The sequence below is a fragment of the Panthera pardus genome, unplaced genomic scaffold, assembly GCF_024362965.1.
Source record: "Panthera pardus isolate Hobbes unplaced genomic scaffold, ASM2436296v1 HiC_scaffold_10, whole genome shotgun sequence".
In the NCBI taxonomy this organism is placed as follows: Eukaryota; Metazoa; Chordata; class Mammalia; order Carnivora; family Felidae; genus Panthera; species Panthera pardus.
In genome coordinates, this window is record NW_026526655.1 from 20,113,310 (window position 1) to 20,133,372 (window position 20,063).

Below are 20,063 nucleotides of genomic sequence, written 5' to 3' on the forward strand. Positions count from 1 at the left end.
GCCCGACGCGGGGCTCGAACTCACGAACTGCGAGATGGTGACCTGAGCCGAAGTCAGACGCTCAACCGACTGAGCCACCCAGGCGCCCCTAGATTCAGTTTTAAGGAGACACAAACAACTAGATATAGTCAGGCATCTCAGAACTTTTAAACATTTATTAAACCATGTCATTCAGATTGATAGCATTTTGGAGGGGTTGAATAGATATATTTCACCTCCCAACTTTGTAATCCTCTATCAACTACCTCAAATGTAAAAGAACCTAGACCCTCTAATGTTGAGATCCAATAACACTTTGGTTTGTAGTTCTTGTAGTTAAAACAAAACAAACAAGAATCCAACTGGAGAATCCACATTGTGTTATCCAGCCTGATAATCTGTGTCCTTTACTTGGAGAATATAGCTTATATTTAATGTAATTACTGATATAATTGATATAATTGAGTTTATATCTGCCTTGTCCAAAATTTCCAAATTTCAGTTGGTTTCTATCAACTTACTGCAAATTGAAGACTACATTATTTAATTTCAGGAGACATATTTAGCAGTTATTTCAACCTAGTAGGTTCCCTAGTAGTCAGAATACCCCAAAGCAGTCATTCCGTGGGAGCATTATTAAAGTTTTATTTATTTATTTTTTCTGAACAGACAGGTTGAGCAACTGTTTGGAATTTTTTCCAATGGTAAGTAATCTTGGCAAAAGCTTCAAAATGAAGCACTTTGAGGAATCAGTTGAGCCCGTTCATGTGCTAAAATCTTACCCAAAGTGCCTGTGAGGAGATGGCAGATGGCAGGCCAAAAGCCTGGGGAAACTACTCAACCTTCCCATCAAGATCTGGAGTATGTGAATCTGCTCTCAGACATGTCTACAAATGCCAACGATTCAGTCCTCATCGAGTACAACCTTGAACTGTCTGCTATTTGACATCTAACAAAAGCTTGGCTGACAAGAGAGATTTTAAAATCTGTTTGGTTCAAATTTGCTTATCTGAAAGAATGGACATTCTGAGGCTTTAAAAAAAATGTTTAGTTAATAATAATTACGTCACTTATGCTTTGTGATGCCAAAAATCTCAGGGGCAAATATGAACTCTTTTGTTATATTTATGCTAGCCGTTATGGTCTGTACATCTGTTTTCTTCCTTGTCATGGTCTGATTTTCTACTTCTCCATTTTTCTTTGTTCTTGTTTAGTCTTTATTATATTGAGCATATTTGTGCTTTAAGCTACCTCAAGTCTTTCTGAGCATGAGTTAGCATATAAACACATATATAAACTGAATGTAAATTTCCTTGAATCTGTGGTATCTTTACATCTCTGTGATGCCCATCAGTTTGGACTGATGTTCATATGGCACAGGTATCTGTTTACCCTAATCCTCGCTCTAGTGGGAACTATCTGGATAAATTCCCCCTTTGAATGATCAAGAAGATTCTACATTTTTTCTGAGCTTCTAGTTCTCTCAATGCTTCTTTGTTTCTGTCAGGATTTGTTGTTATGGACACTATGGTTTTGAGGTTGCCTAGCCCTATACAATATAGTCACCAAATCTGTATACATATCAAATACACAGCAAGGATAGACCTGGTGAACCAAGAAGCAGAGACTTGGGGCTAATCATGCCCTCAGGACTTTATTTGCATGAAGTCTCAAAATGACATGAGAAGGGGAATATAGCATAATGGTAAAGCCTGAATGACTCAGTTGGTTGTGTGTGACTTGATTTCTACTCAGTTCATGATCTCACAATTCGTGAGATCAAGCCCTGCGTTGGGCTCTGCATTGACAACCTGGAGCCTGCTTGGGATTCTCTCTCCCTCTCTCTGCCCTTTTCCTGCTCACACTCTCTCTCAAAATAAATAAATATTTAAAATAAAATAAAATAAAATAACCATTAAACTCCAGAATGATTACATACTACTCCCCTGAACACCTATGAGATAAGTTCTGATCCAGATACAGAAAGAAGGTGCCAGTAGGAACTGAAGATGCTGTGTTGGTCGAACCCTCTTGACCATGATGGGCTGTGCAAAGTGATCCTTGAAAGCCAGATGTTAAAATTTACCCCAGAATTAAACATGAGGCCAACTCTTCCATTTCGGTGCAAGGCCCATTGCAGGGTGAAGGAGGGAGCACCACAGTGGCCTAGCAGAGGACCAGGAGAGCAGTGTTTTCACCATGGCACCCACAGCAGCAGAAGTGGGGCAGCACTTCCCTTGAAAGACCTGTGGGTATCACGTTGCCATGAGGAGACCAGAACAGAAAATAATTTTTTTTGAGGACACATCAAAGAACAAATGAAAGCAGCAGGAAATGACTGGGTTCTGAATGCAGAGGAGGGACCTGCAGAGGAGGGATCCCCTGATCCCTCATAGAAACTACTAGGGGAGACTTCAAGAAGAAGCATCCACAGCAGGCGTGAGAAGTCAGTACAAAGCTACTATCGTCACTGGTGAGAGTTAGAAGGCAGGTGCCTGGTGTTCTCCCTGGCCAATCAAAAGTTAACACTGATACTTGAGTCAAATGGGATCAAAACATCAACTTTATTGTCCAGCCTTTAAAAAAGCTTCCTGAAGACAGTTTCGGGGATACAGATTAAGCAGGAGGCCAAAACTGGGCTTCCTATCCTCCCCTTTTGAATTGAACTAATTGGCTTCCACTAGGACACGCCTCTCCCACTTTCTCACCAAGGCGTTGGGAGAGAAGAAAAGAGACAGCAAAGATCTTGTCACTTACCTACTTAATGTGCCAAGAAGTGCAAAGCAAGTCCACCACAAATAAAGAAAGTGTGCAAGAGAGAGACAGTTTCTTGGTTTTAAAGCAAAATCACCTTACCTAGTAATGCAGGCACTGTGGTCCACTGCCGATTAGATCCTCACCAGTTAGATAATCACTCCTCTTTTTTAAGAGGAGAGCTGGTAAAGGGTGGAAAGAAAGCCTGAAGAGGTGACAAGCGTCCCTTCTCTGTGGGTCAAGGCAATCATTTGGTGAGAAAAATAGAAGACTTACTTCTTGTATGAATGCTACCTCGTTTGAACCCATTGGCTGGTGGGACCTGGCAACATCTGGGTTATATGTACACAAAGGCAAGTTTGTCACCAAGTGTCTCTAGGCATATCTATGGGGACAGTGGTTACAAGGTCAAGAAGGCAATGGCTAGCCTGGCTGTAAACAATTGTCCAGTGGTGCTGTAGCTCCGTCTGCTATAACCAAGGCCCTAGTGGCCAGTGTTGAAAAGTGTGATCTATGCCTTTAACCTAATGCTCCCTTTCTGTGAGCTATAGCCTTTTGGGCTCTGAGTCAGTCTTTGTGGTGAAATTCTCTGAGTTCTCAATACAGCCAATTCACAGAGGCAGTTCTTCAAAGTCATCTTATGGGGATGGTAGTGGAGAAAAGGCTTCTGAGGACACCCTGTAAAGGCAAAGGCACAGAGGCATGATGCAATGAGGGTAGGAATGGGGGAGCTATGAGTACGACACAGTGCACTCTGGGTGTTTGTGATACGTAGATGCCTTGAAGAAGTCCCCCCCGTCTAAGTCAATGACATTGCTTAAAAGCATCTCCATCTGTCTTGTAACAAGGTCCTACTGAGAAGGAAGCACTTCAGATTCAGTTTGAATCACATAAACTAACGGTGTGATACTGGGGAAAGGACAGAGCTTGATAGTGACTCAAATTCCTGCCCCAGAAACGCTACAGGCTACCCTGTGTCTTTCAGGGTCGCTGGCAAATGGACACAACCAGGGACTGCAGGTCTACAAGTGATAAGAGTCATTGGAGATGAGCATTTAGGCTGGGAGGGTAGGACAGCACGTGAGCTCAGCACAGGGGTAGTCACAGAAGGCAGGCATCAGTCCACTCTCTTTCTAGAGGAAGACCTGGTCCTGAGACAACATGGAGTCAGGAGAGACCCTGAAGCAGGGCCCTGCCAGGAGACGGTGGATCACCTGTGAGTTGTGCGAGGTGCGCCCTGAGCCTGGAAGGTGAAGGATGCGTGCAATCCAGGCGAAGCGTTTTAGGCATCCTAATGACCCAAACTACATATTCCACAATACTTCTTTCTTTCACATTATTTACTTCTCTCGTGTAGACTATTTGCACAGCACCATTCACTTGCTAAAATTAGAAGAACACTTGGATAAGGTGGTAAGCATTGTTTGGCTTACTTGAAACCCCAAAACCAAATCTGGCTAATAGCGCCTCACGATGGCCCAGGTATTTATTTGGTTGTTGCCATCATCCATTGGTCTTGTTTTCTGTTTATATTTGTTTCTCGCTTGGCTTGGTTTGGCTTAGTTTGGTTTGATGTGATGCTGGCCTTCCTGTTGGCAAAGATGTTCCTCTGCCATCCACTGTCTCCACGTGGAACCCATCCAGCCCAGGCCTGTCCCAGCTCAGCAGCCAGTGTGGGCCCAGAGTCCTGTCTTCCGGATCCCACAGAATGTGTCTTCTCTTCTGGAGAGTTAAGTGTTAACAGTGTCTCGAAGGCATTTGCCTTTCAGGAAGATTAATGGAATTCAGTGTGTCGCAGATAAGCTCCTCGGGGAGGAACAGACCAGAGCTAAGCTGTGTCAACAGAGCCTAGGTCACAGAAGAACCAAATTGATTACGCAGGCTGCATAATTGAAGGGCTGCTTCAAGTGCTAGTCCTTAGGAGATGCTAAGATGTACCTAGAAATGCAGCAGAATAGACAAAATTGGGTTTCCCGGGGAGAACATTCCGAGGAGTTGTCAAGGATGGGGGAGGGGATGCAGGCACAAACAGATGACATGAGACCTCCAAGGAACCTGCTTGAGGGCGCTTTCCCTCAATTCCTTTCCAAGGAGGGTGGATCTGTTGAGACTTTTCTTTTCCTGAGAGAGGGTTATGCAAATTGTTTTTCAAGAGGAGAGGCAGAGGGCCTCTCCCCGGGTTTCCTCATTTAGCAATGGCTATCACCTCAAATAAACTATAAAATAAATATTCAAAAGAAGGCATCCAAAGGATTATGCTGCCAAGGACATCTGTAGAGAATTACATCTCCAGTGTCTTTTCAGCTTGGGGGCCTTCTTCTGGCTTCTGAAATAGGCAGGAGCAGCTTTCGGACAGATATGCTTTTACCTTCCTTCCATATAGTAATGACCTCTGCAAGGTTATCATGGCTTTAAAACTCCTCCTTCCCTGAGATGCCCCTAGTTGCTAACATTCGGAAAGCTTCTTCTCAACACTTCCCCTGGGACTTTCTCCTGTCTCTTAAGAGTCTCTGTGTTTAAACGACGCAGCGGTGGGGTAGCCGACTTCAGGGAGGTTTCTGGCTCTCCCTGATTCAATAAAAGTGGGAATAACCATTTCCTAGCTGTGAAATTTGAAACTAGCCACTTCTTGGGCCTCCATGTTTTCTTTACAAATGCATCAGTATCTCAAGCTATCAAATTTAATTCTCTCAATCATCCATTCTTGCAGGATTGTCATATAAGATACGTAACGCTGACCTATTAGATAAACTTAGCTGTTGTCAATACAACTGCCACTGCTAATACCAATAATAATGAGAACAATAGTGGTCATTTTACCAGCATTGTGGGAATTATGAAATACTATAGGACAATGACTTAGTAGTTCAAGATATACAGTCATATATATATATATATTTTTTTCTATCAGAAAATGGTGTTATCTGCCTCCTTCTTTATGTCTCTTTTCAATATAGCCCTTTATGAATGGTTGCTATGGATTAAATGTTTGTATCCTTCTTATGCTGAAACTCTAATCCCCAGAGGGAAGGTATTTGGAGATGGGGCACTTAGGAGGAAATCAGGTCATGAGGGTGAAGCCCTCATGATGGGTTTAGTGCCCTCATAAGAGACACGAGTGAGTTTGCTTTGCTCTCTGCTCTCCAAACCATGAGGACACATGGAGAAGACAGCCATCTGCAAACTACACATAGTACATGCACCAGGCACCAGATCTCTAGAGGCTGGCACTTTGATCTTGGACTTCCCAGCCTCTAGAACTGTTAGAAATAAGTGTCTGTTGCCTAAGCTTCCCAGTCTACGGTAATAAGCCAAAGTGACTACAGTCGTTATGTGCCATAAGATATCATGCAGCAAGACGTTCTGGCTGACTTAAGGCCTGCAGCAAAGATTCCATGGGAAGGCTTTTCTCCATTCCTCCTTCCTTACTCTCCACTATAGATACAATTTTCTTCTGTGGTTCAGTGATCCTGGAAGGCAGATCCGGGTGCCCTCTTCTCTTTGTGTCCATGCAGCCATGGATATACAAAGGGGTGGGGGTCCTGATTGTTGTCCCACCCTATGTCTGCTGGATCGGGGTGTCCCCAGCTGAGGACAAATCTCAGGATGGGAGAATAGATTCCGAAGTAGAAAATTGCTGTGAGGGACAGGGTAGTCTGAACTTGAAAACTAGACACAGCACCAAGGTCTAAATCATGAGAAAGAAGTAGGAAAAATAGGCACAATGTACTACCTGAGTTGGAACTTCCAGATCCAAATGGGCACGTGTGTCCTGTGATCACAGGCCTGTGCGCCTGATACAGTTATTTCAATGTAAACCCTAACCCTTTCATACTCAAGCAGTGAAATGAAAGACAGTGGGGCACCGTCCTTCTCATTGTATGAGGTCTATAAGGGGGACCTCTGGCTTTGGTGTCTCAGGTTCATCATCACTTGACATGGCAGATCACCTGAGTTACTGTCACCTGGGCCTCTAGTTTCAGAGTCTTGTCTTGAAGGGAGCATCCGTGTTCCTTGCTTATAGGAGATTGGATAAGATTGATTTACAGTCATAAGATATTCTCTGTGATAGTAGGCCAGAAGAATCCTGAAATGAGCCAGAAATCCTAACTGGTGAAAAAGATGTAGTTTCAGTGCCTGTTAGCTTGGGGATAAAAACATGTGAGATCTAATGAGTATTTGCTATTTGAAGAATTCTATAACACAAGGTGACCAGTTCCCTAGTTTGCCCAGGACTGAGGGACTGAGGGTTTCCCAGGATGTAAAACTTTCCATTTTAAAACTGGGAATATACAATAACTCCAGCATAAAAAGATGTATGTGTCTCCATGTACATAGATGTAGACACAACAATAAAAATAACTAGACTATATGCGATACTATACAACACTCAGTTTGTCTGGGAAGGTTCGTCTTCCTCTTCTCTTGACATGTCTTGGGCTCTACTTATATTGAGGAAATGCCCACCCAGATCCTCAGGTGGGTTAGTCCATAGAGCTAACCTGGAGGAGGAGGTGGACTTTTTGAGAGCCCATCTGGTGAAAAGATGGGTTCCCAACAGCAAAGAATAGGACTCATTGTGCAAAGTCTCTAGCACCTGGAATTGCCCCCCTCCTTCCCATTTCCCCGGCACAACCTTCCTTCCTCTCACCAGGATATGGCAGAGTGGATTCTTTCCAAAAAGGAGAAAACAGAGCTCCCAAGAGAAACAGGTCTCAATTCAGGGAAATGAATGTGTTCTAAAACTTTCTATATTGCCTATTCAGAAACCCTCCAAAAGGCAGGCCGATTCTCTCCCTTGCAGAAACCATCACTATGAGAGTTTAATGCAGCACCCTAAGAAACTCCCATTTCCAAGTTGAACAGTTTATCTTGTAGGTGGGATTGTGTTTTCTTTTCATGCTGGACCTACATTTGGCATCCTATGGACGTTTTATTGCACAGCATTACTTGAGACCTCAGCCAAATCTCCCAATTCAAGAATGGCAGCTGGGAAAAGTTGAATGAATGGGCTATTTTTTTTCTTTCTTTCTTTCCTTCCCTTAACTCCATATGTGTCTCAATTTCTGGCTCATAAATTTAATTAAATAAATATTTTTAAATGTGGAAGATGGAGAATGTGAGAACTTGATAAATATAAAACAAGCTTCTAAATCTATAGATGCCCATTTGGAGGCCTATGCTGTGTGTTTAGGGAGACAGGTATTGCAAAGCCCTCAGAGGGAAGATGGGTTAGAATTTTTCTAAAAAGAAGAAAGATTTTGGTATTGAAACATATAGATAGAGAAGCCATGGGAATGTGGAGAGCCTTAGGAAGTAATGCTCTTACTATAAACTTGCAAATATATTTGCGGGAATGGGGATATTTCTATAATCTATTTGCTGGATTAACTTCAGGGGAGGAGGAGTAAACAAGCATGTATTGTGTATTTACTTGGTGTTTCCTAGAGACATGTGTTGACTCCAGGAGCACTACCAGGGTGCCAGGAAGAGAAGTGCATTTATTTTAGAGATAATTAAAACAAGGTTTCAGGGCAACATCTCAAAGGGATACCCAGGAGAGGAAATAAGCCTGGTGCTCTAACCTGATGCTAAAGGAAGAACTAATTCAAATATTCTTTAACTATATGTGCTTAGGCCAAACAATGAAAGAATTCTGAACAATTGTTGTGCTTGTAGAGCGAGATTTGCTTTTCCCAAGAGGCATGGATTAGCAAGTCTGAAACTAGTCTGTGTGAATTTTAGTAATGATAAAGTAAGTAAATATAGTAAAAATAATGGGATCCAGTATCCTTGTTTCCAGAAAAGGAAGTAACACGATAAGGAGAACGGATGAATGAATCAAGTAGTGTTGGATTGGAATTGGAGCTCTCCGTGGGAACTCATGGCATTCATTACAGAGAGAGAGACAGAAACAAAGACAAAAAAAAGAGACAGAGAGATGGACGTGGATATAAAATATAGAGATATACGTGGGTGTAGATATGTGTGTGTGTGCATATGTGCGTGTGTGTGTGTGTGTGTGTGTGTACATACCTCTATTTCATAGCTCTTTTCTCTTAAGGGGCATAAAACCAATAAATCCCAGTAGTATTAAGCACATATGCCTTCCAGATCTTGGTTTCTCAATACCATTCTCTACTAAAAGGAATTAAGACTCTGAAGAAATGGCTGATTCCAGGGCTAGAAGGAACAAGATGAGTCTGAAATATCTTTTTGTTTCATAAAGTAAGAAGGTGCCCAGTGAATGAAGAAGAGAAGTCAAAAAGAATATAGAAACCACCTTGTAAAAGCTTCCATTGGGAAGCTCTGGGACAGTTTGGACATTGAAATAAATTATGATGGTGAAGGAGTAAAGCCTCTTGAGTAAAACAAGAGTCCACTGATGAATTCAATGAGCAGAAGGGAAAGCTCTTCCTTACATTAGGAAGTCAACTAACAAATATAGAAGGGATGATGAAAATAGAAAAACACCACTTGGCAACTATGGCAGACAGAATGGGGAGCATGTCTGTGGACAGTAAGCCCTTTCAAACTTGTTTGCAGGATCTCACTGGGCTTGCTGACTGACCTTGAAGAGGCAAAGAATCTGAATTTTGCAGCACGGATTATATAAACCTTGACAGAGACCCGTCTCACTATTGAATAAGACTGTGTTAAAAGCCTACCATTTAGGATGATGTGTTGGGTGTGGAATAGGGTCCCTCCCCTGCCAGGGACACTGGTGATTTCACCCCATGTTCAGACTGATCTCAAGTTGAAGACAAGTGCAAAAGGCCTTCCATAGCCTAGCCAAGCCCATTGGCTTGGAGGGACACTGCTCCACTCAGAGGGAATAAAACGCATCTTTGTATCTCCTGCGTGGCTTTGAGCAGTGTGGTGCACGTGGAGAGACTTAACAAATGTTTGTTGAGTGAATGAATGAACAAATAAATAGAATGATGGGTGAAGTCAGGGATGGGTCTTAAATTAGTCATTGACAAACCTTGAAAAAGAAAAAGTTTTAATTTAATTTTACTCCGATAGTAAAATTTACTCGTTTGGAGCCTAGAGAGATTCAAATCTTTGTATCCCTGTTCTTTAATTCTAATTTCCCTTGGATTGATGAATGACAGAGAGCATGCTGTGTGAAATACAGCCTTTGTAAATGCTTCCTGAATTTGAACATTATGTTGCTTTTTGATTCCTTCCACCTGAGGTTCCAAATGAGCCCGAGTGGATTTGCTGGAGTCCTTGGATAGCTGGAGAAGCAGGGCGATAAGGCACACACACACCATACACAAGCACACATAGGCCAACAACGTAAACAGACACTTAACTAGAAGCAGCTGTGCAGAGCTATTGAGGAGCTGGAACCAGCAGGATTGGGTGGGAAGGAGTTCAGACTCCCCCCATGAGGCCTTCCTAAGGCTTTGCAGGAGGGCAAGAACAAGGTCGGGGAAGTGGGGAAATGGAATGGCTCATCCTGTCCTCGGCGTCTCAGTCCCTGCTGACTTCCCAGTACTGCTCATCCTTGCAATATCACACACTTTTATTTATGTGACATCCAGGCAGAACGCAGCCTGGAGCACTCTGGGGGTATTAACCGAGAAGAAATACAAATCAGATTTGACCAAAGGAAAAAGAAACCTCAGACATCTGAATGGGAATACGAAGGATGTCATATACTACTTTACCTAGACTCGTTCTGGCTCAGGAAAGTCAATGGATAAATGATAAAATTTATGGTGTGTGGAGGGTTGAGAAGCAAGACTTTCAACAGTTAAGTCTGAGTTCCTGGCATGAATATAATGTTTCCACTCTCCCTGAATCCCGATTTTCACAGGAATCTGGACCATCCCTAAATAGCATCTCCTCAGTCTCCTCCACACTCTGAAGTGGGGTTGTAGCAAAGTCATGTCTTTATTTTGAAGGTGAGAAATTTGCATTCTTTTTCGGTAAAATTGTGTCTTCCGAGGAACAATATATAGTAGAATCACAGATTTCTCAAATTGGAAGGATCTTGGAAACCATACAGGCTAAGCTTCTTATCACAGAGAAGAAAACTGAAACATGGAAAGAAGAGGGAGTTTTCCCAAAGTTTCAGAGACACTAAGCAGACTTGACATTGTGAGCGAGAGCCAAACATCCCCATTGCAACCCTAAAAAGATTAGGTGGCACGCATTACCTTCCATCCCTGCGACTGAATCCTCTTGCTTTCTCATCTTCGGTTGCCATCCCAAATCACCCGGCTGGATCATTCAACTTAGTCATCTGTTGCTTCAGAGCCAAATAAAATTCCCATCCAGCAGCTACAGGAAGCAATCCCTATTCTGTCCAATTGCCTCGGGGTTGTCAAGGCTCTCGATTTGATGAGAGGGATTTCCAGTAAGGTTTTGAACAATGGTGGTATTGTTGGGAGAGGCGTGTTATTCCCCAAATGCATGAGTTGTAGTGGCGTGTTACGGTGGTTTAAGTTTAGAATTTGGATATTGGCTCTGCCTCTTGATAGCAGGGTGAATTTGCACAAGCTCTGTACTGCCTACCTCATAGGATTAAATGAGAGAATGTGTGTAAAGCACTTAGTATAGTTTCTAATACATTAAAATAACTAGCATTCACTTAAAGTGTAGTCATATTACCTTAGCACTTATGTTTCTGGAATAAATCTAAGTCAATGTTTTGGTAACTTTTAGATACCAATATGTGTGGGAGCTTATCCTCTGCCATCAAAGCCGTGTGAAGAAAGCTGAGCTAGCCTGCTGGAGGACAAGAGACATGTAGGGCCATCGCCCCCATTGGCCTGACTGGCAGCTCAGCAACTGTCAGATTATGTGAGCAGGGCCATCCTCAGTCATCCAGCCCCCAGCTGACCCTCTAGCTGATTATAGACGCATCGGCCAACTCAGGCAAGGTTAACTGACCGGGGCTAGACCAGAAGAACTGTTGACCCAAAGAACTGTGAGTTAAATAAATGGTTGTTGATTTAAGCCAATAATTTTTGAGACAGTTTGTTATGCAGCTCAAACTAACTGATACAGGGCCTCGATGTGATCATGCCCCCAAATGAAGGAGGGATGCTATGTGTGAAGAAGATGCCTAGAAGTTTCTATCAAGAAAATTCTTGTTTCAGCAGACAGGACCATTTTGCATGGAATTATCCCCACACTCTCTCTCTCTTGGCCCCTCCTTTCCTGGCGAGGAGTAGTCTGTGATCCCAGAATGGAGACTGCTGGCTGGGTGTGGTGGGGGACCAGGGTACGACCTGGCCTCGTTAACACCGTGTTCTAACCAGCTGAGCCAATCAGCCCGTCTCTGTTCTCCTGGAAACTTTTACCACCCACTGTCTCCCAGACCGGAGCACTCCACCCATTAGTCTTCCCTGAGAAACAAAGATGCGTGTGAGCACGTAGTGGAAATGCCAGGCAATGAAACTTGGCAGACTCTTGTTTCCCAGCACTCCGTGTTGGGGTTCCATGAGGGCAGATTTGCCACATTGGAGTCACAGGTGCCAGGAAGGCCTTGCTCCTGGCTACAACAGTCTCCTGTGGGGGTGTCTCTAGAAAGAGAAATTCCACCTACTCGGTAAACTCATTCTTACTGTCCCAGTCCCTTTTGGGAAGAAGGTTCTTAGTAGTGTTGTTATTTTAATCTATTTTCTTTATCTTGATCCCAAGCGATATCAGGCTCCACTTTTATTAGCATTTAATATTTCAAAGAAAAAGCACTGGTGAATTGAGTATGTCTGTCAAACCCTAAGAGCCTGTTCTTTTCACCAGTTATGTCTTCAACTCTCAGATTCTGACTGCCATTTAATGAGCTTGCCAACTGCTCCCATTTTCCTACCTGGTTTTGGTTTCTGATCACTCACATCTCTGATTTTGGCATTCTGTAGTAAGTGAGAAGCCTGTGATCTTGACTTTAGTCTCATGGAGCATCACTCCATCTTGGCCAGGACCCACCCACCACCCACCACAATTTGTGACAATCTGAGGACAGGCCCTACTGTCTTTTCCTCAAATCAGTCCAGCTCTCCAAAATCAATGTCTCTGAACCATTACTAATGCTTGAACGCCCACCATGAGGGAATCTGTGCATTAAGTCGGGAGCCAGAAAACTTTTTCTATTTAGGGCATAATCAATATTTTAGGCTTCTCGTGCCGCATATGATCTCTGTCACATATTTTTTCTTTTTTTCTTTTATTCAGCCGTTTAATAGTATAAACACCATTCTTTCCCCGAGGGTTGTACATAAACAGATGTGAGCTGGGTTTGGCCCATGGTTTACCAACCCCTCCTTTTATTTAATTGTTTAGTTAGTTATTAAAAAATTTTTAATGTGTATTTTATTTGTGAGGGAGAGAGACAGAACACAAGCAGGGGAGGGGGAGAGAGAGAGGGAGACACAGGATCGGAAGCATACTCCAGGCTCTGAGTTGTCAGCACAGACCCCGACATGAGGCTCAAACTCACGAACTGCCATTATGACCTGAGCTGAAGTCAGCACTTAACTGACTGAGTCACCCAGGCACCCCTGCCAACCCTTCCTTTAAATTAAGACAGAGTCTACTTTTAAAACACACATATAACTGGAAACTGCAAGTGAACAACTAATAACTCAGAGTGAATTAGTTCTTTTTCTTTGTTTCTAGTTCCAACTGGATGAAACAACTTTTGAAGAAGGGAGGAGGGAGTTAAGGATACTTCAGCCAATCCTGTTTTGCAGTTAATGGGAAGAATGGAAACCTTGGAGGCTTGGGCAAGGAGGAAGAAAGAAAAGGACACTGAGTCAAAGTGTTCTATTATGTGTTAATGGGGCAAGGGATGGTATTTAAGGTATGTCACAACTGATAAAGCATGGGCACTGGCCAAAGAAATAAGACATCAGGCAGCCTTTGTGTGGGATCATGAACTGGAGCTTTCTGCGTCACCAAGCATTAATACTCTGGCTGCTAAATCATGCATGGGGAGGGCCAGACTCATCTTGGGACTGAGCCTAGGAGGTGAGAAGGAGTGTATATTGCAAGGCCTAAAATTCTTGTACTGCCTTGATATCTTTGAGCCTCACAGGGTTCCAAAGGCCTAACTATGAGTTATTCTGTTCTTATCCGACGCTCTACCCTCCACATAAAGACTCCTCACCTGGCTAGTTACTCTATCAGCTAGATCAACTGAACTGCAACCTAATGAGCTTTAGTTCCCTGCTAGTCCCCAAAAGTATTCAAGCAAACACATTGCATCCTCCTATGGGAACCAGGGAGCACTCCCCATCTTGTTACTGCAAAGCCTGCTGTGCACAGCTCCTGCTTGTTCACCCTTTCCCCAAGTGCAACTCCCATGTGGTCCTGTAAGGCATGTACGTCTTCTTCTGGGCTGTGAGTGTATGTGACTAATAAACTGCTGTGAATCTTATCTCCCCAGTGTTGGGTGTTATGTGTTCAGCCACCTCAGACTACTTTTTGTGTGTTTGGGTGTGTGTGTGTGGGGGGGGGGTAGATCTGTCCCTCACAAGTGGGTGAATAAGAGGTGATCAGAACAGGGTGTCACTCTGGATCCTTGGGATGGTGAGTGTTTACCAACCTGTAAAGAGGCATTTCAATTCTAATAACCAGTTCAGCTGTATTTGAACAACTGGTAGGGTTGTAATGCATTTGGATCCCTGCTACTCCCCTCCTTTAGATTCGCTTATTGGACAATGCCAATCTCTAGTTAGGGAGCCTATGACCTGATCCCAGTACTTTGGAGGTGACCTGGCCAGAATGGATTAGAGAGCCTACCACATCGTGTTCAAAAGTATACTTTTCTAGACGTCTCTTCAAGGAAGAAACTTTTAGGCTTCCAGCACATTGTGAAGACAATTCTTGTGTTATTGGGCATTGGAGAAAATAAGGTGGAAGTGGCATGTAAGGTCATCATGGAATCTCAGGACCAGAAGGGAACTCACAGTCATCCATTGCAGTCCCTTCCTTGTACAAATAAGGGCAATGAAGTCCAGGGAAGGGAGGTGATCTGCGCAAAGTTACCATGGGAAAAAAGGTTGGAAGAGGAACATCCAGGAGAAAACAGAAAGGGAGAGGGCAGGAATGAGAAAGCAAGATGGGAATGTTGTTGTATGTAGTTTTGGGTTGCCCAAGAATGGGGAAGTGAAATTAGAACCCCTCAAAGAAAAACTTGTCAACTGCTTGCTTTCTAGCACCAGCCAGAAATAATTGTTTCAGTCACAACAAGTAGAAATTTCATTATTAGTCAAATTTCAGATGTACCTATGTTAACTTACTTACTTGCCATTGTTACCTACTCTGTCAGATAGGCAAGATGCAACTCTTTGATTTTTATCAACATCATGCTTCATACTCCAACATCATACATCCTGTGACTTTATCCCAAGTCATGTAGCAAAGAAATTCTGACTCCAGGTCTCTGATTAAGTTAATGCCTTATTTTGGGGAGGGGAAACAATCCTCACTGGATAGATCTCACTCTTTTAGATCAGTTGGTTTCTCTGCTGTACTGAAATCCAGACGCTTACTGAAAGCAAGTGCTAGATTCCAAGTGAAAGCAGGCATCAGGAAGAGCTCTCCCAACTAAGAACTGAAAGAGGTGGATTCTGGTCAAGGCTTTGGCACTGACCAGCGATATGATCTCGAACATGTCATGCCTGTCATTGTAAAACAAGGAGGCTGGGCCAGATGACCTCTGAGATGCCATCCAGCTCTGCCATTCTGAGGTTGTGATGGTCAGATAGACCTTCCTTCCCAGTCAGCTGGTGAATGTACCTGATCCCACAGGGAGATATTCAGAGGAAGGCTCCTGGTGGAGGTCTCTTGTTAAGGCACCTCACAACACAGAAGAGTCTCACTTCTTCTTAGAAGTTGCAGTGAGTGATCAGAATGAGCCCTGGGGTCTTTTTCTCTAGGGTCATCCAAACTGTAGACCTTTAAAACCTGTGAAAAGTCATGACATTTAATTTTTTAAATTTCATTTAAATTCAAATTTCAGTTAGTTAACATACTGTGTAATATTGGTTTCAGGAGTAGAATTCAGTGATTCCCCCACTTACATACAACACCAGTGCTCATCACAACAAGTGCCCTGCTTAATACCCATCACCCATCTAGCCCATCCCCCACCCACCCACCTCCCTCCTCAACCTGCAGTTTTTTCTCTGTCATTAAGAGTCTCTTGGGGTTTATTTCCCTCTCTCTCCTCTTTTCCCCCTCTTTCCGTGAAGTATCTGTTTGTTAAATTCCACATATGAGTGAAATCATGCAGTATTTGTCTTTCTCTGATTGACTTATTTTGCTTAGTATAATACATTCTAGCTCCATTGATCTTGTTACAAATGGCAAGATTTCATTCTTTTTGATGGCCAAGTAATATTCCATTGTATATTTATACCACATCTTCTCTATCCATTCATCAGTCGTGTGGGTGCTCTCCATAGTTTGGCTACAGTTGATAATGCTGCTATAAGCATTGGGGTGCATGTACCCCTTCAAATGTGTATTTTTGTATCCTTTGGGTAAATAGTAGTGCAACTGCTGGGTTATGGGATAGTTCTATTTTTAGTTTTTCAAGGAATGTCCATACTGTTCTCCAGAGTGGCTGCACCAGTTTGCATTCCCACCAACAAACAAAGGGAGCCCTCTTTCTTTGCATTGCCTTTTCTCTGCATTGCCAACACCTGTTGTTTTTTGTGTGTGTGTTGTTAATTTTAGTCATTCTGACCAGTGTGAGATAGTATCTCATGGTGGTTTTGATTTGTGTGTCCCTTATGATGAGTGACATTGAGCATCTTTTCATGTGTCTGTTAGCCATCTGGATGTCTTCCTTGGAAAAGTCTTTTCATCTCTTCATTTCTTAACTGGGTTATTTGTTTTTTTTTTTTTTTGGTGTTGAGTTTGATAAGTTCTTTATAGATTTTGGATACTAATCCTTTATCAAATATATGTCATTTGCAAATATCTTCTCCCATGCCATAAAGAAGCTTTTTATCTTGATGAAGTCCCAATAATTCATTTTGCTTTTGTTTTCCTTGCTTCCGGCTATGTGTCTACTAAGAAGTTGCTCTGGCTGAGGTCGAAGAGGTTCCTGGCTGCATTCTCCTCTAGAATTTTGATGGTTTCCTGTCTTACATTTAGGTGTTTCCTACCTCACATTTAGGTCTTTCATTCATACACCAATAATGAAGCAGCAGAAAAAGAAATCAAGGAATCAATCCCATTTGCAATTAGATACCAAGGAATAAACCTAATTAAAGAGGTAAAAGATCTGTACTCTGAAAACTGTAGAACACTTATGAAAGAAATTCAAGAAGACACAAAAAAATGGAGAAGGATTCCATGTTCATGGATTGGAAGAACAAATATTGTTAAAATGTCTATACTACCCCAAAGCAGTATACACATTTAATGTATCCCTATCAAAATATCACCAACACTTTTCACAGAGCTAGAACAAACAGTCCCAAAATTTGTATAGAGCCACAAAAGACCCCTAATAGCCAAAGCAATTCTGAAACAGGAAAACAAAACTGGAGGCATTACAATTCTGAATTTTAAGCTATATTACAAAGCTGTAGTCAGCAGGACAGTATGGTACTGGCACAACAACAGACACATAGATCAGTGGAACAGAATAGAAAACTCAGAAGGGGGCCCACGACGATATGGTCAACTCATCTTTGACAAAGCAGAAAGAATAGCCAATGGAAAAATGACAGTCTCTTCAACAAATGGTATTGGAAAACTGGACAGGAACATGCAGAAGAATGAACCTGGCCCACTTTCTTATTCCATGCACAAGAATAAATCCAAAATGGTTGAAAAATCATGACATTTAATTACATACTATATGGGCAAAGTTAGAGGGAAAACAGACATTTCCCATCTGTCACTTATGGAAACGTACGCTGGTGCCACCTCACTGAAGGACACTTAATGGTGTCCTTCATAGTATCTAAAGCAATATCCATCAAAAGAACAAACACATATCCTTCCAACCCAGCAATTCACATCCAGGAATTTGTCTGATAATATACTAACATACATACTATGTTACTCATCACTGTACTGATTCTAATGACTGAACTAAATATCCATTAACAAGACACTGGTTAGTAAAATGACTGTTCAATAGCATTCTCCATAACTGTAAGTTCAATGAGAAAGATTTTAGTAGAGGATGATTTCTAAAATGGATTATTAAATGAAAAAAGTAAAGGGCAAAGCTAAGAACCCACAATGGTTATGATTGTATTCAAGAAACACAGGCATTAACTGAAAGAGTTCTCAATGGCCCAAACTGGAACAATTTGAGGAACAAAATAAATAAAGTAGTATTAGATTATGCCATGGCCTGAACTGTGTCACTCCTCACTTCGTAATTTGGAGCACTAATGTTCAGTGTAACTGTATTTGGAAATAGGGTCTTTGGGAAATAATTGAAGTTCAGCGAGGTCATACAGGTAGGGTCTTGATCTGATAGGATTTGTGTCCTTAGAAAAAACCCGAGGAAGCTTGTTCTCTCTCTACTATGAGGACGCAGTGAGAAGGTGGATGTCTGCTAGCCAGGAAGGGACCTCTCACCAGAAACCGAACCAACCCACCTTAACCTTGGATGTTCCAGTCCCCAGAATTGTGAGAAAATGAATTTCTGTTGTTCAAGCCCCCCAGTCTATGGTATTTTGTTGTGGCAGACTAATCTGACTAATCCCGATCATAATACAAACTATAAAGCAAATATCCATGGGTCCTTACTACTGTAGATAAATGACTGAATAAATAAATGGAGGAAAGGAGACAACCCTCCCGTACGGAATTCCAAATAATTTATTCACATATTTTGTCCTCAAGGAAGAGGTATGGAGTGACTTTTTTGCAAACAGTGCAGGAAGGAAAGGAAGGAAAATGAGTAAATCTGTGGTGGAGAAATCTGACAAGCACCCCATCGACCAGGTGATCAAGGTTAACATCAGGAATGCCAAGTTATACTGATAGGTTATACTTTTCATATGAAAATGGCAGTTTATTTCCGTGGCCTTCCTCCCCAAATCCATAACCACAGCCTGGACATGAGAAAATCATCAGAGAAATCCCAGCTAAGGGACTTTCTACAAAAATACCTGACAAGTACCCGCTCTATACTGTCAAGGTCCCCAAAACCAAGGAAGTCTGAGAAACGGGTACAGCCAAGAGGAGCCTAAGAAGACAGGACAACTAAATGCAATGTGGTGTCCTAGATAGGATCCTACAGCAGAAAAGAGGATGTTAGGTGAAAGCTAAGGAAATTTGAATAAGTATGGACTTTTATTAACACTAATGTATCAGTGTTGGTTCATTAATGGTGACAAAGGCACCTTACTAATATTAAGATGTTAATAGCAGAGGACACTGTGTGTAGGGTTTGTGAGAATTCTCCATACTACTTTTGCAACACATCTATACATTTCGAACTATTCTACAATGTTAGAAATTATTAAGAAAAAAATGCGGAGCAATATATTTTTCTATATTCCCATTTGTGTGTGTGCGTGTGAGTGTATGCGTGTGTGTTTAAAGGGCAACCAGGAGGCAGAAGATTAGAAAGAAGACAAAAAAGGGGGGGAAAGCAAACATCTCTGAAGAGAAGACACAAAACTAAAAGAAGTTCAGTAGACGAGACTTTTTACTATGTTCGTTTTTGTACATTTTGATTATTGTTTTTAGGAGAATATTTGGATTTATTTTTCAAAAATATTAAATATTTAATGTAATGAAATATCTTGAATATTTAATGTTAAACATCATTAAAATAATAGAAATCCCAGCAGGAATTGCACTCCCTAGTGGCACAAGAAGAGAGGGGATGATCTGCGAACTCAGGGTGGTGACGCTCACTACAGGTGGATGTGTCCATGTGGCAGGTGCTTCATGGGAAAGAAAAACAGCACATGGAACAAGATGCCATAGAGGTGATTGAGCTGCAGAGACTTAATGAGCTTGGGACATACAGGCGTCAGCATCTGGAGAAGGGAGTTGAGGGACTACAGGGGCAGAAGCAAGGTCAGTGCAGCTCTCCATCTGGTCCTCACTTGTGTTCAAGCTTCTGCACGCTCCTGTCCCCAGGAAGTGATGTGACAAGACTGCTAACTGGAAATAAGGATGTGGATGCAGGAAAGGAAAACACCTCAAGCCTTTGCCCAGCCCTTGACCCAAGGCTCTGGGAGGTGCTAAGAAAGTTTCATGAGCTTCTTTTGTTGTTTGCTTTAGATATACATACATATTTGTGTTGTTTTTGCATTATTATTCCTTTGGTTGAATGAGTGTCCCAACATTTTCTCGGCTCCTGCCCAGAAACCTTAGTTTGGAGA